Source organism: Micromys minutus (assembly GCF_963924665.1).
Source record: "Micromys minutus genome assembly, chromosome: 1".
Lineage (NCBI taxonomy): Eukaryota > Metazoa > Chordata > Mammalia > Rodentia > Muridae > Micromys > Micromys minutus.
Window position 1 is genome coordinate 195,107,566 of NC_137969.1, and position 11,266 is coordinate 195,118,831.

At 37.9% G+C, this 11,266-nt stretch overlaps 1 pseudogene across 1 annotated transcript; it reads right to left on the bottom strand.

Moving 5' to 3' along the window:
- Positions 1 to 1,003: 1,003 nt before the first annotated feature.
- On the bottom strand, positions 1,004 to 1,326 carry LOC308424233 (large ribosomal subunit protein eL42-like; annotated as a pseudogene). Its single transcript has one exon. The product of its transcript is annotated as a large ribosomal subunit protein eL42-like (transcript).
- Between the last annotated feature and the right edge of the window lie 9,940 nt (positions 1,327 to 11,266).

The window sequence follows — 11,266 nt, forward strand, 5'->3', positions numbered from 1 at the left end:
TTCTTTCTATTTCTATTTTCTGAAATAATTTAAGGAGTACTGGCATTAATTTTTTTGAAAGTCTGGTATCATTCTGAACTAAAACCATCTGGCCATGGGTTTTGTTGTTGTTGTTGGGAGAATTTTAATGACAGCTTCTATTTTACTATAGACTATAGGTCTATTTAAATTGTTTATATAATCTTGATTCAATTTTGGTAAGTTATACCTATTGAGAAAATTATCAATTATTTTAGGTTTTCCAGTTTGGTGGAGTACAGGTTTTATTTATTTATTTATTTATCTATTTATTTATTTATTTAATATCATTAACAACAACTTTATTCTCTAGTAGGTCATGTTTCTTTTTTTTTAATAGATAAGTAGTATTCCATTGTTTATTTTTTAACGACTTTATTTTACAAAACAAAGATAAATGTACAGATTTTAAACATTTTTTTGCTTAAAATTATACATTTTTGTCAGTACTGTTTTTTCAGACATTGAAATAATTTCTACATAAAACCATGTGAATATATTTTTTTAGTCAGTACTTGATTTTTTTCAAGGGCTTGACAGTATGCATTGAAAACCTAATAGTTACAATATGCGTAAAGTACATGCAAAACCAAACGCAACATGGAAATAGTCAAAGTCTTCTTGTTTTGTAAATATATGTATATTTTTTGTTTTCTTTATTTCTTGGACTTCATACAGTCTGTGAGTTGTTTCTGGGGGAGTGCAAGCCTCTGGGGTTAGCATCCCACTATCAGTGACTGCATATTATGTCTGTTCTTTTGTGACTGAGTTATCTCACTCAGGATGATATTCTCTAGATGCAGCCATTTTCTTAAGAATTTGGTTAAGTCATTGTTTCTGGTGGCTGAGTAGTATTCCATTGTGTATATGTACCACAATTTTTGTATCCATTCATCTTCTGAAGGACATCTGGGTTCCTTCCAGCTTCTGGCTAGTAGGTCATTTTTCTACTGCTTTAATATTTTTCTCTCAGAAAACACAAGTTTTAGAACTGGATCACTTGGCCCCATCCCTTTTTGTCTCCTCCCAGTTCAAAATGCTTACATCTCTTAATGACCAGCATCCTCATGGATCTGCAGATGGGATCTCAACACACTCCAGCCTGAGTACAATCTTCATTGTGGTTTTGGTCTTCTTTCGAAAAATCAGCTTTGTCTGCCCACCGTAGCCACCCTGCTTCCGATCGTACCACCGCTTTCCTAGGGCAGACAGGGAATCCTTGCTCTTCTTATACTGGGTCACTTTGTGAGGCTGATGCTTGCCACATTTCTTGCAGAAAGTCCTTTGGGTTTTAGGTACGTTGACCATCTTTTCAGTAGAAGTGTCTGCGATGAAAACGAGAGACAGGTGGCACCGATGCCCGCCTCAATCACACACGACAGTAAAGGGGAGAGTACAAGTTTTAAATGTATGTCTTTTTTTTTTCTATGAATTTTATTGGTGTCTGTTGTTATGTGTGCCCTTTTCTGATTTTGTCAACTTGGATATCCTCTGTCCTTATTCTAGTTAGTTTGGATAAGGTTTTATTTTGTTGATTTTCTCAAACACTTTGTTTCTTTGATTTTTTTGTATTATTCTCTTTGTTTCTATTTTATTGATTTTAGTTCTCAGACTGATTATTTCTTGTTGTCTTCATTTACTCCTCTTGGGTATGCTTATTTCTTTTTGCTTTACAGATTTCATGTGTGCAATTAAGTTGCTAGTGTGAGATCTCACAATTTTTTAAATGTAGGCACTTAGTGCAATAAACTTGCCTCTAAGAACATCCTCCATTGTGCCCCTAAATTTGGGTGTGCTGTGTTCAGTTTCACTGAATTCTAGAAAGCCTAATTGTTTTTTCTTTTTTCTTAAGTTACTAAATTTCCACTTCCAGATTTCGTTTAATTTTAGCTTTCTTTACTGATTCTATTACCACTTTCTGGTTTTGAATAGTTTAATTCATTTTCTTTAATTGTGTCTTCATAGATTTCTTAAAGGAGTCTGTCTATCCATTTCCTGTTTAGGAAACTCCATCATATGCATAGAGGCTATTTTTAAAGTCTGTATTTTGTGCTTCAGCTATGTTGAAATACTCAGGGCCTGCTGTTGTAGGGTTGCTGGCCTGTAATGAACACAAATTGTCCTGGCCATCCTTAACTTTTCACCCTAACATCCAGGCATCTAGGTTTTGAAAGACTGCAATTCCAGGTGCTGATACCATGTCTTGATTTCATTGGCTGTCTATGTTACTCATTATGTATTAAGTTCTATCTTTTCTCCAGGTACACTGGGTATGTGTTGCCTGGTAGGGAATTCTTTTGTGATTCTAATAGTTGTGGACACTTTTGGTTTTGAGTAAAATATGTTTGTAGGTATTAGTAACTGACATTTAAGAATGGGGTTGGCCTAGGATGGGGGTGAGTTGTTTCATAGGAGCAAGGAAAAGAAGAAAGAAGTACCTTCCACCAACATCTGCTTAGATGCCTGGGAAAGGAAGAAAGGGTGAGGTGAAACCTTAGTGAACAGTATGATACAAAACTGGAGTTGAGTCTGGGCACTGGGTTCAGAGGACAGAATACAGAAGTGAAAATCTGCAGTTAGCTCACCTGCTTTTCTGGGAAGAGTGACATTTTTACTCTATACATGGTAGGATTCTACAGACATGTAGATGTTTGACCAATTCAATGTTGTTATTCATAAGTAAAACTCTTGATTAATATTTATTACTTGTCCTATTAAATATCCTGCCCCTAGAAGTGTTCCAAGTATGGCTGCTGTGTCACATGTGTGTCAGTAGGTGGCAGAGAGGAGAGATTTTTGTCTATACTCTGTTCTGACCTATGAACATCTGAATGATTAGTAAGTAGCCTTACATTCCCAGAAAAAAAAGTGAGCCACTAGTCCAGAAACAGGGTCCTAGGCAGGCGGCTGGTTTGAGATGACTGCTAGTCCAGCACCATGCAGGCTTCTTCCAGCACGTGGAACAAGCTGGACACTAGAATCTTACCTAGGATTGCAGGCACTAGGCAAGGGTGAGCCTGAGACAGATGAGCCTCTTATGGGGTCATTTGGATAGGTCAGGTTAGGAGCAAGCCCAAGATGATCACCAAACTGGAATCTTGGAACCTGGACAGGAATCTAGCCTGAGATGACCATGAATCCAGTGTTTACTAGGCCAGAAATGGGGAGTGGGAGTCAGTTGGCAGACCCTTCTTTAGAGGACCTAATCCCAGACACTCAGAGAGTGACTTGATTCATCACTAAGATTAGCAACTAAGTGGTAGAGAAATAGAAGAGAAAAAGAAAAAGAATAATGGGGCACAGATTTGGAGACTTGAGGGTAGTGAGGAATAGTCTGATGTGATACCACTAAGAAATATTGTGGGATCCTGCCGTGTGCTGACACCTAGAGACACATCTGGTAGACATCCTTGGTCTGAGCAGTTTCCAGGGAATATTTTGATTTCCAAGGATTGTGCAGAACTGGCACCACCATCAGCTGGGTTTCTAGGGAGAACTGACCATGGGATGATGAGATCAGAAGAGCTGACTCTGCCCCTCACCTGCTGCAGCAGCACTCAGGAGAGTGGGTCCTGTATCTTACCTGGGCAGCACTGTAGAGCTGGCCCTGGGAATGGGGACTGTGAATGAGTAGGCCCAGAGAGCATGAGCATGAGGAAAAGCAGCCCTGACTCTCCATTATTGTGTGGTGACATACACTAGGTAAAGTTCCCTTGTCCATCCCCTCCTTTGACAGCAGGAGATCTGGTGGGGGATAAGAGAGAGAGAGAGAGAGAGAGAGAGAGAGAGAGAGAGAGAGAGAGAGAGAGAGAGAGAGAGAGAGAGAGAGAGAGAGAGAGAGAGAGAGAGAGAGCGCACTGGACTTGCCTCTCACTTTCTTCAGCTCTCAGGGGAGCAAGGCCTATACCTTAACTGGGAAGTAGAACAGACCCGATCCTGATGGCATAGGAGATTTAGCCCCAGCCTGAAGGGTGAGTGTGGGGCAGACCTGGCCCTAACTCTTGACTGCTGTATTGTGGCATAGATGAAGAAGAGGTGCACTTCTCCCCTCCCTTGTTCCTTGCCATCTATGGCAGGCAGAAGAGCTGGTCCTGGAGTCATGAGAGTAGGAAAAGTAACTATGTCCTTCATTCATAGGCTTCAACACTTGGGAGAGCAGGTCCTATATTTATCCTGGGCAGCAGGGTACAGCTGGCCCTGGTTGGAAGGGTTGTTGATCCAGAGGGCATGAAAGTGGGAGCACTATTCTGCTAGCAACAGAATATATGAGATGAATCTCAGCAAGGATCCAGTATTGATAGAGTAGCAGAAGCCAGAGGCCATGTACCAGACCAAACATTTAATGCAATGAACATCTGCAAGTGGCAAGGTCAACAGGATATATTGTGAGACACACTGTGACACACTGCAGCTTCCACAGTGAGATTTTCTCTGTTGTAGAGGATGTTGCAAAGATAGAGAGTGAGTAGAAGGGGAGGAGAAGATGAGTAGGACTGGGCTGCATGATGTGAAATTCACCCAGAATAACAAAGAAATACAACACACCTCCCCAAAACAGAAACATAATTCCACAAAGAATATTGGTGAATGTCTTCAGCACTTAATGAGTTTATCCCCAACATTATAAAGTAGAAGTTTTATTTCAGAATGTATGATTTAAAGCCTTTTTCTGTTAGTATATAGACTTCTGCCTATTTCTTTCCAACCATTGCACAGTACTCTCTATATAAAGAGGTTATGGTGGTTTGGTAGGACTCCCACTGATTGACATTCAGGTTTGGAGGTTCAAACTGGGCATGTTTCTTGGAGTACTATTTACTTTTGGGTAGACACAAATTGCCATTTTACTTAGATTCTTTTGAAACTGACAGTTCAGTTTATGTTGTCACTTAGTATCCATCTCCCCATTCTTTGTATTGATTGATTTTTTGACAGTTTCATACATATGTACAATATATTTTGGCTATTCTGTCTTCTAAGGATTCTGTCATCTCCCTCTTGTATCATACCCCTGTGTCTCATACTTAGGAAATCATTCCCAAATTCAAGACTTTTTGTGTCCTGTGACCTACTTAGATTAAACAGGGCCAGCTATGTGATCATTTGATTGAAACTACCCCCTGGAACTGGGTTTGGGTCATCAGTGGGGATACAACTAAAGCAAATTATTCCCATTCTTCCCAAGTCTATCTGTAGCACCTAGTCAACAGTAATGTATCCTTCATTATTTTAGCTAGACATTTTCTTTTTCTTTTTTCAATTTTATTGGATATTCTCTGTATTTACATTTCAAATGTTTTACCCCTCTCTGCACCCTCACTCCCCTACCTAATTCCTCTCAGCTTGCTTCTATGAAGGTGCTCCCTTTCCCAATCACCCTTTCCTCCCCAGTGCCTTTGCTGGTTAATGATGTTGTTCTTCCCATGAGGTTGTGAACCCTTCTGCTCTTTCAGTCCTTTCTCTAGCTCTTTCATTGGGGCCCATGTGTTCAGTCTCATGTGTAGCTGCAAGCATCCTCTCTGTATTTATATGACCCTGGGAAAGCCTCTAAAGAAACATCCATCTCTTGTTCCTGCCAGTAAACACTTCTTGCCATCAGCAATAGTGCTTGTGTTTGATTGTTGCATATGAGGTGGTTCTCCAGGTGAGGCAGTCTCTGTAGATCTTTTCTTCAATCCCTGCTACTCTATTTGACCTTGTATTTCATGTTCTGTTTTGTTATCCCTTCCAAAAAGGATGGAGGCATCCACATTCTGGTCTTCATTCTTTTTGAGCTGCATAAGTTCAGTGGATGGTTTTTTGGGTATTCTGAGCATTTTTTTTCGGGGGAGGGGGCTAATATTGGCTTATAAATGAGGGCATACCATTAGTGCTATTTTGTGATGGGGTTACCTCACTCAGGATGATAGCTTCAAGTTCCATCCACTTGCCTAGGAATTTCATGAATTCATTGTTTTTAATAGCTGAGTAGTACTCCATTGTGTATATGTATCACAATTTCTGTATCCATTCCTCTGTTGAAGGACATCTGAGTTATTTCCAGGTTCTGGCTATAATAAATAAGGCTGCCATGAACATTGTTGAGCATGTCTCCTTGTTAGATGTTGGAGCTACTTTTGGGTTAATGCTCAGGAGTGGTATAGCGGAGTCCTCTCGTAATACTATGTCCAATTTTTAGAGAAATCACCAGACTGATTTCCAAAGTGATTATATATATATATCAGTTTACATTCCCACCAATAGTGATGTTCCTTTTTGTCCACATTCTCACCAACATTTGCTGTCACCTGACCTTTTGAACTTAGCCATTCTGATTGGTGTAAGGTGGAATCATAGGGTTGTTTTGATTTGCATTTGCCCGATGTTTAGGGATGTTGAGAATTTCTTTAGGTGCTTCTTAGTCATTTGCTATTCCTCAGTTGAGAAGTCTATGTATAGCCATATACCACATATTTAGTAGGATTATTTGATTCTCTGGACTCTAACTTCTTGAGTTTTTTGTATATATTGAATACTAGCCAACTATTAGATGTAAGATTGGTAAAGATCTTTTCCCAGTTTGTTGGTTGCCATTTAATATTTTTGAGAGTGTCCTTAGCCTTACAGATGCTTTGAAATTTAATGAAGCCCCATTCCTCAGTTCTTGCTCTTAGAGCATAAGCAACTGGTGTTCTGTTCAGGAAAATTTCTCCTGTGCCTATGTGTTCTAAGCTCTTTCCTACTTTCTGTTCTATTAGTTTCAGTGTACCTGGTTTTATGTGGAGGTCTTTGATTTACTTGGACTTGGGCTTTGTACAGGGAGATAAGATAGGATCTATTTGAATTCTTCTGCATGCTACCAGTTGAACCAGCCCCATATTTTGAAAAAGAGGTTGTCCTTTTACTATTGAATATTTTTAGCTCCTTTGTCAAAGATTAAGTGACCATAGACTTGTGGGTTAATGTCTGGGTCTTCAATTCTATTCCATTGGTCTACCTTCATGTCTCTGTACGAATACCAGGTACTTTTATCAAAATTGATCTGTAATACAGCTTGAGGTCAGGAATGGTGTTTTCCCCAGAAGGGTTTTCATTGTTGAGATTTTTTTTCTATCCTTGTTTGATTTTTTATGATTCCAAATGAACTTGCAAATTGCTTTTTCTAACTTTATGAAGAACTCAGTTGGAATTTTGATGGGGATTGAATTGAATTTGTAGATTGCCTTAGGCAAGGTGGCCATTTTATACAGTGTTGATCCTTTCAATCCATGAGCGTGGTAAATCTTTCCATCTTCTGAGATGTTTTTTTCAAGTTCCTTCTTCAGAAACTAGAAGTTCTTTGTGTACACATCCTTCACTTGCCTGGTTAGGGTCACACCAAGTTATTTTATATTTTTGTTGGTTATTGTGAAGGGTGTCGATTCTCTAATTTCTTTCTCAGCCTGTTTGTCTTTTGAGTAAAGGAATGCTACTGATTTGTCTGATTGAATTTTATATCCAACCACATTTCTGAAGGTGTTTATCAGCTGTAAAATTTCCCTGGTGGTAATTTTGGGGTGACTTAAGTATACTATCATATCATCTGAAAATAATGATATTTGACTTCTTCCTTTCCAATGTGTATCTCTTTGACCTCTTTTGTTGTCTTATTGCTCTAGCTAGTACTTGTAGTACTATAATGAATAGGTAGAGAGAGAGTGCACAGCCTTGTCTAGGCCCTGATTTAAGTGTAATTGCTTCAAAATACTCACCATTTACTTTGATTCTGGCTACTGGTGTGCTGTATATTGCTTTTACCATGTTCAATATGTGCCTTGAATACCTGACCTTTCCAAGACTTTTAACATGAAGTTGTGTTGAATTTTAAAAATTGCTTTCTCTGCATCTAGAGAGATAATTATGTGATTTTTTCTCATTTAGTTTGTTTATATAGTGGAAGACAATGATGGATTTCCCCATATATTGAAACATGCTTGCACCCTGCAATGAAGTTCTCCTTCTTTGTAGGGTCTTTGTGTGGTTTAGGAGAGAGCATAATTGTGGCTTTGAAGAATGAGTTAGGTAGCATTCCCACTGTTTCTATTTTGTGGAATAGTTTGGAGAGTATTGGTATTGAATCTTCTGTGAAGGTCTGATAGAATTCAGCACTAAACCCATCAGGTCCAGGGTTTTTTTTTTTTTTTTTTTTTTGGTTGGAAGGGTTTTGATGAGTGCTTTTGTTTCTTTAAGTGTTTTGGGGCTGTTTAGATCATCTATCTGATACTTATTTAACTTTGGTACCTGATATCTGTCTAGAAAATTGTTTATTTTTTCTAGATTTTTCAAGCTTTGTTGAGTATAGCCTTTTGCAATAGGATCTGATGATTTTCTGAATATTCTCAGTATCTGTTATTATGTTTCCTCCTTCATTCTGATTTTGTCAATTTAAATACTTTCTCTGTGCACTCTGGTTAGTCTGGCTAAGGGTTTATTGATCTTGTTGATTTTCTCAAAGATTAAGCATAATGGTTTTTCATTTTTTTTTCTTTTTTTTTCTTGAACTTCATATAGTCTGTGAGTTGTTTCTGGGGTGTTCAGATATTTCTGGGGTTAGTATCCCATTATCAGTGACTACATATTATGTCTGTTCTTTTGTGACTGGGTTATCTCACTCAGGATGATATTCTCTAGATGCATCCATTTTCTTAAGAATTTCATTAGGTCATTGTTTCTGACAGCTGAGTAGTACTCCATTGTGTAACTATACCACAATTTTTGTATTCATTCATCTACTGTAGAACTTTTGGGTTCTTTCCAGCTTCTGACTATTATAAGTAGGGCTGCTATGAACATTGTGGTACATTTGTCTTTGTTGTATGTTGGAGCTTCTCTGGGGTATAGGCCAAGTAGTGGAATAACTGGGTATTCAGGTAGTACTAGGTCCAATTTTCTGAGAATTGCCAAACTGATTTCCAGAGTGGTTGTACCAGTTTAAAACCCCACCAAGAGTGGAGAAGTGTTCCTCTTTCTCTGCATCTACTGTCATCTGAATTTTTGATCTTAGCCATTCTGACTGGTGTGAGGTGGACTCTCAGGGTTGTTTTGATTTGCATTTCCCTGATGGCTAATGATGTTGAGCACTTCCTTAGATGCTTCTCAGCCATTTGATATTCCTCAATTGAGAACTTTTTGTTTAGGCATTTCTTCATTTTTAAATCACACTCTTTTGTGTTGTGCTACTGACATTGTGAAATTGTTGTACATACTTAAAATCATTCCTTTGACCAGTTTACAGTGTTTGCATGTGTGCATGTCCATATTTTCTGTTATTGTGAGACTAAATCTTCACGCATTTCATTGTTTTCTTTACTTCACAGAAACTTTTGAGTTTGACATATTTGAATTTTCTGTGTGTACCTTTATTTATTCTTTTTTTTAGATGCAAAAATAGGATCTATCATTTTATTTAAGATAAAATATCATTTCTCTATTTGCTTTTTAAACCAATAATTTCTGTATAACTAAAGTTTTTAATTCTGCTTTATCTAACCTAATACTTTAACATACCTTTTTAATTAAGTCATTTATATGGCACATCTAATATTTCTGGGTTTCAGCCTATAAGTTTTGTTTCTTCTTTGAATCTATTTTTTTTGCCATATTGTGAATTTATTTTTAACAAAATTCCAAGTAAATTAGCAAAGTTTAGGAAATTGAATTTTTTTAAACGACTTTATTTTACAAAACAAAGATAAATGTAAAGATTTTAAACATTTTTTTTTGCTTAAAATTATACATTTTTGTCAGTACTGTTTTTTCAGACATTAAAATAATTTTTACATAAAACCATGTGAATATATTATTTAGTCAGTACTTGATTTTTTCAAGGGCTTGACAGTATGCATTGAAAACCTAATAGTTACAATAAGCATAAAGTACATGCAAAACAAAATGCAACATGGAAATAGTCAAAGTCTTCTTGTTTTGTAAATATGTATATATTTTATTGTTTTCTTTATTTCTTGGACTTCATACTGTCTGTGAGTTGTTTCTGGGGGAGTGCAAGCCTCTGGGGTTAGCATCCCACTATCAGTGATTACATATTATGTCTGTTCTTTTGTGACTGGGTTATCTCACTCAGGATGATCTTCTCTAGATGCAGCCATTTTCTTAAGAATTTGGTTAAGTCATTGTTTCTGGTGGCTGAGTAGTATTGCATTGTGTATATGTACCACAATTTTTGTATCCATTCGTCTTCTGAAGGACATCTGGGTTCCTTCCAGCTTCTGGCTATTATAAATAGAGAAGCTATGAACATTGTGGTGCATATATCTTTGTTGTGTATTAAAGTGTCTCTGGGGTATATGCCCAGAAGTGGAATAGCTGGGTCTTCAGGTAGTACTATATCCAATTTTCTGAGGTATCGTCAGACAGATTTGCAGAGTGGTTGTATTAGCTTGCAACCCCACCAACAGTGGAGAAGTGTTCCTCTTTCTCCACAGCCTTGCCAGCATCTGCTGTCATCTGAGTTTTGGATCTTGGCCAATCTGACTGGTGTGAGGTGGAATCTTAGGGTTGTTTTGATTTGCATTTCCCTGATGGCTAAGGATGTCGAGCACTTCCTCAGATGTTTTTCGGCCATTCGGTGTTCCTCAACTGAAAATGATTTGTTTAGCTCTGTACCCCATTTTTTAATAGGGTTATTTGATTCTCTGGTGTCTAGCTTTTTGAGTTCCTTGTACACCTTGGATATTAGGCATCTATCTAATGTGGTGTTAGTAAAGATCTTTTCCCATTCTGTTGGTTGCCGTTTTGTTTTCTTGGCGATGTCCTTAGCCTTACAGAAACTTTGCAATCTAATTAAGTCTCATTTGTTAATCTTTGACCTTAGAGCTTGAGCCATTGGTGTTTTGTTCAGGAAATTTTCCCCTGTGCCTAGGTGTTCTAAGGTTTTCCCTACTTTCTCATCAAATAGTTTCAGTGTATGTGGTTTAATGTGGAGATCTTTGATCCACTTACACTTGAGCTTTGTACAAGGAGATAAGAACGGGTCTATTTTCATTCTTTTGCATGCTGAGTGCCAGTTGGACCAGCACCATTTGTTGAATAGGCTGTCCTTTATCCATTGAATGTTTACTGCTCCTTTGTCAAAAATCAGGTGACCATATACATGAGGGCTCATTTCTGGATCTTCTATTCTATTGATCCACATGCCTATTTCTGTACCAGTACCATGCTGTTTTCAGCACAATTGCCTTGTAATATAGCTTGAGGGATAGTGATTCCCGCA